The following is a 6,000-nucleotide window of genomic DNA, read 5'->3' as shown; positions in this document are numbered from 1 at the left end:
CTCACCCACCTCCACCCCACTCCACCTGACGGATTGGAGGCAGCTTCGCCCACTGGACTGCATGCTGTGCTCTCAGCTCAGGTGCAGGCATTCTCCTAAACCACACTGTGAGGCTGCACTGTTAGCTTGAACCATGGGGGAGGCTGGTCCAAACTGGGAAGATGATATTACAAGGGGCTGTGAGCACCTCCACCAGTGACTGCTCCATGGCCAGCTTTGGCAAGGAGCTTGTACAACGTGCCCAGTCATCCAACTGTTCTGCAGTCAACTAAAATGCTCATTAGTTTGCAGTCTGTGCCCAAGGGGTGAAAAGTTCAGCATCATTTGGTAGCACTTTGGTGTCTCTGCGTTGCTTGAGTGGGGTAGATAAGCTAAAGGCCCGAATCCAATCATATCAATGTGGCTGCAGCTTAACGGTCTCAGCTGCAGAGGAACAGTCACTTTATACAAGGTTTTCCTCATACGTAGCTGCTTCCCTCCCCCAGCACCCCACCCCGGCATGTGCTTGTGCAGTACAATTAACAGCAGTGCATCACTGGCCCCCCACAACTCGCCTCAACCACAAAGCAGCCCTTGCCCCCCATCAAACTCACCCTGACCGCAGTTAGCCCTTGCGCCCCCAACTCACCTCAACCGCAGTGCTGCCCTTACCCCTCCCAAACCCACCCTGACCACAGTGCAACTGTTGCCCCCTCCACCAAGTCACCTCAACCTTGAAGCCCAATAGGCGACCCTGATGAGCGCTGCACAACCTCACTGTGCAATCACCTCTGAGTTCCCCTCAAAGTGCAGCCCAGCAAGTGCATGTCTTATATGTGCTGTTGTGAAACACGTCAGCGTGCAATCACGCCGATGTGCTCAGATGATACAGCGTGGGGGATGATTCCGGCAGGCTGGGTTTATAATGATATGCTGATGTATTACAATGAGATACCCGACGTCCGACAGTGGGAAATGTGGCCCGCCATTGAGGGGCAGAGCAGATGATTGCAAACTGGCTTCACTACATCATGAAACCGATTTCTGGCCATCTCGCCGTGTTGTCCGCTCAAGCTGCCGCACACGCCCGGTGCCAGCAGGCACGGAAAATTGTGCCCCTTATCTCTCTTTTGCATTGCAGTTGCTGGAAATGTGGAAGCAAGTGTGCCAGTGCAGGAAGAGGAATTGGGCTTTCAAGAAGATGCACCATCATTCAGTCTGACCCTCACAAACACCAGCTCAGCTACAGGCCATGTGGACTTTAGAAGCCTAAAAATGAGGAGTTAACCTGGTGAAGCTTTAACACAGGACAGCTTTCGTGCCAAAAAGCACGAGCAGCAAGTGATAGACAGAGCTAAGCAATCCCATAACCAATGAATCAGACCTAAGCTCTGCAGTCCTGCCACATCCAGTCATGGACAGTTAAACAACTCACTGGAGGAGGAGGCTCCACAAATATCTCCACCCTCAATGATGGGAGAGCCCAGCACATCAGTGCAAAAGATAAGGCTCGAGCATTTGCTACAATCTTCAGCCAGAAGTGCCGAGTGGATGATCCATCACAGATGACAGCATCACAGATGCCAGTCTTCAACCAATTCGATTCAGTCCACATGATATCAAGAAATGGCTGAAGGCACTGGATAGCGCAAAGCCTATGGGCCCTGACAATATTCCGGCAATAGTACTGAAGACTTGTGCTCCAGAACTTGCCACACCCCGAGCCAAGCTGTTCCAGTACAGCTACAACATTGGCATCTACCTGGCTATGTGGAAAATTGCCCAGGTATGTACTGTGCACAAAAAGCATGACAAATCCAATTTGGCCAATTACCACTCCATCAGTCTACTCTCGATCATCAGTAAATAATGGAAAGGGTCATCAACAGTGTTATCAAGTGGCACTTGCTTAGCAATAACTTGCTCACAGATGCCCCGTTTGGGTTCCGCCAGGGTAACTCGTCTCCTGACCTCATTACAGCCTTGGTTCAAACATGGACAAAAGAGCTGAACTCCCGAGGTGAGGTGAGAGTGACTGCCCTTGACATCAAGGCAGTATTTGTCCGAGTGTGCCATGAGGAGCCCTAGCAAAACTGGAGTCAATGGGAATCAGGGTGGAAACTCTCTACTGGTTGGAGTCCTACCTAGCACAAAGATAGTTGTGATTGTTGGAGGTCAGTCATCTCAGCTACAGGACATCGCTACAGGAGTTCCTCAGGGTAGTGTCCTCGGCCCAATCATTTTTATCATCAATGACCTTCCTTCCATCATAATGTCAGAAATGGGGATCTTCGCTGATGGTTGCACAATGTTCAGCACCATTCACAACTCCTCAGATACTGAAGCAGTCCACATCCAAATGCAGCAAGACCTGGACAATATCCAGGATTGGGCTGACAAGTGACAAGTAACATTCGCACCACACAAGTGCCAGGCAATGATCATCTCCAACAAGACAGAATCTAACCATTGCCCCTTGACATTCAATGGCAATACCATTACTGAATCCCCCACTATCAACATCCTGGGAGTTACCACTGACCAGAAACTGAACCGGACTAGCCGTATAAATACTGTGGCTACAAGAGCAGGTCAGAGGTTAGGAATCCTGCAGCAAGTAACTCACCTCCTGACTCCTCAAAGCCAGTCCACTATCTACAAGGCATAAGTCTGGAGCGTGATGGAATACTCCCCACTTGCCTGGATGAGTGCAGCTCCCACAACACTCAAGAAGCTTGACACCGTCCAGGACAAAGCAGCCCACTTGATTGGCAGCACATCCACAAACATTCACTCCCTGTACCACCGACGCACAGTAGCAGCAGTGTGTACTATCTACAAGATGCACTGCAGGAATTCACCAAGTCTCTTTAGACAATACCTTCCAAACACACGACCACTACCATCCAGAGGACAAGGGCAGCAGACAGATGGGAACAGCACCACCTGGAATATCCCCTCCAAGTCACGCACCATCCTGACTTGGAAATATATCGCTGTTCCTTCACTGTCGCTGGGTCAAAATCCTGGAACTTCCTTCCTAACATCACTTTGGGTGTATCTACACCACATGGACTGCAGTAATTCAAGAAGGCAGCTCACCACCACCTTCTCAAGGGCATCTAGTGTTGGGCAATAAATGCTGGCCCAGCCAGCGAAGCCCACATCCCGTGAATGAATAAAAAAATGTTAGAGCAAGTCTGCATGGAGTGACTGTACAAGTGCACAGGAGCCAAGACAGAGAGATAAGATGCAACAGATGCCAGATTGTTGATGGCCACAATTACATACTAATTTTGCTGCACTGGACTCAGATGCAGACATCAAGTGCTCAATCTACTGAAGATAATTAACAGGCATATACTGAGATGTGCAGGACATCAATATAAATAAAATCATCTTCACTTCACATTACTACATTACAACTGCAATCACACTTCACGACGTGATGAATTGACTTTTTTTTATTTATTCTTTCATGGGTGTCGCTAGGCCATCATTTATTGCCCATCCCTAATTGTCCTTGCAATTAGGTGGTGGTGCACCGTCTTCTTGAACCACTGCAGGCCATGTGGCATAGGTACACCCATAGTGCTGTTAGGAAGGGAGTTCCAGGATTTTGGCCCTGCAACATAGTTCCAAATCTGTAATGGGCTTTGAGGCATCCCAAAGTCATGAAAGGCGCTATATGAATGCAAGGGCAGAATTTAACGAACCTGTAGCGGCAGGGGTGGGGCCGTAAAATGTGGTGAGCTGCTCAAAGCTCCATTGGCCAAGATTTTCCAGCCCCATCATAGGGAGACCTGCCGTGGGAGATTTGGCAGCCCAGCCAAAAGTCCATTGATTTTTGATGGACCGGACAATTCTGACGGCGGGCAAGGTTGGAAAATCACACCCATTGACTTCCGTGTGACCGAGAATCTCACCGGCATAAAATTCTGCATAGTCTTTCTTTCTTTAAAAAATCTTATTATTTGTTCCTAATGCTGGTGTATCCACTTCATTGAATATTACAGACTGTATAATTCTGTATAGAAATGCACGTGTGGTTCCTGTCCTGCATATTGGGGCCTTAGTAGGTCAGTTCACACTTGAAAAATGGGTGTCATGTGGCTAAATTCCTAGATCATCACATTACTATCATAGATAAAGCTATCCTAGAATTTTAACTCTAATATCAACAGTGCTGATAAGGGCATTTATTATTTATATTATAAATAATGAGAAAAGCATAAACAAATAGAAAAGGGCACCAGTATCATCAAAGCCAACAGTTCCCCAAATATGAGGGCCTCTGCCCAATGAGTATGGGTGATAATGACCCAAAAGTCATGACAAGAACTTACCATTCCTATTCCATCCACTGCCATTTTCTTGAAGACCTTCACCAAGCCAAACTGGGTATTTGTTTGCTTCATATTGGGACTAGTTGTAGGACAAGATTTATTTTAAGGTACCAGTGGGTGGAGCGTGCACTGTACATCCTTCTCCCATGGGTACTAGGTAGTTAAAGAGACCACTGCCAGCGGTCCAGAAGATGGGTATGTAAACTTTCTTAGAAATCTCCTCCAGACTCCACTAAAATCAAAAGCCCCCTTGCCAGTGACAAAACAGTAAATTTAAACCTATTTCATAACGTTCCTTGTAATTTATAATGTGGGGGGAGGGTGGTGCTGGTGAGATGGCTAGTCACCTAGTTTGGGATTCAATCCCTCCTCCGACTGAGGCCCACCTCCTCCCCTGTCCCATGGTAAAATCACAGCATAAGCCATGGGTCAAATCGAGATGCTACCTGGAGAAGATGAAGAATATAGAGCATAAAGCGTACTAAGTGTTGCTTCTAATGAGCTAAAATTACTTTACTGACTAGCAAATCCCAGCAATTACAGCACTAATCTTTGGAAGAAAATGCTCTCCTACTGTATCTATCACTCCAGATTTCCTGGAAGCCTATATCACTGATATCTGACACCTGGACATCCCTGCTACCCAGCTCTTCATGTCCAGAGACTGGTTAGCTGAACTGCCAATCATATGGGCTATAGGTGTGGGTTTTCCTGGCTGCTAGCCTCCATATGAAAAACGAATGAAACCATTCCAACATTTCAACTATGCATTTGGCTGAAATGACTGAACCACCCCCATTATCTCAAGCTGACATGATGTGCAAGAGTCACTATTTCTCCAGCTGCATCTAGCATCAGGATATTTTGTATGGATTTAAACCCTTGTGAGCTAAATTATTTTCCCGTTGGCGTGCGGGAGCGGACCCGACGTCACCGCGCACCATTGCGATATTTCGGTGGGCGGGCACGCGATATTCTCGGATCCGCGCCCGCTATTAATTAACGTGCCACTTGAGGCACCAATTGACAGTGATTTTTCGGGGCCCATGTGATCTTCAGGTCGTTGCATGGGCGCAACAGGCAGGCGGGTATAAACCTCAACCACGGGCGGGATAAGAGGGGTCAGTAGGGTCGCAAATGTGCTCAGTAGGTTATTTAAGTTAATGATACTTGCCTGTGTGAGCAGAAATACTTCAAAACTCATACCAGTTGTTTGGTCTGGACTTTCAACCATCAGGTCAGCACTCTGCAGTGAAGATCCTTTTTGGGGCCTGCAAATTTCAGGAAGCCTTCACTTAGCCTGGGAATGGAGGTTGTGCTCTCCACTGGAGGCACCTCCTCTGAGGAGGAAGGGACGGCCAGAAGGGGGAGAAGGCCAGGAGTGCACATTCAGCCTCCAGGGGAGTCACCTTTGGGAGGACAGGCGTAGGCACAAGGGGCACAGGGCCAACAGGAAGTCCAAGGCGGAAGGGGCCGCAGAAGACACCACTATTCTGCTGCCAGGGTATACAGGTGGCGAAGCAGCTACCTCAATATGTCTGAGGTGCAGTGCCAAAGGAGGCTCCGTCTCTCAAGGGAGACAGTCAGCTCTAACTGTCAGATGATAGGCCCTGAGATCTCTGCTGTGTGGATGGGCACCCCATGCCAGTGACTCTAAAGATCACAGCTGCCCTCG

Source organism: Cetorhinus maximus, chromosome 11 (assembly GCF_964194155.1).
Source record: "Cetorhinus maximus chromosome 11, sCetMax3.hap1.1, whole genome shotgun sequence".
Taxonomy (NCBI): domain Eukaryota; kingdom Metazoa; phylum Chordata; class Chondrichthyes; order Lamniformes; family Cetorhinidae; genus Cetorhinus; species Cetorhinus maximus.
This window is presented reverse-complemented; position numbering follows the sequence as displayed.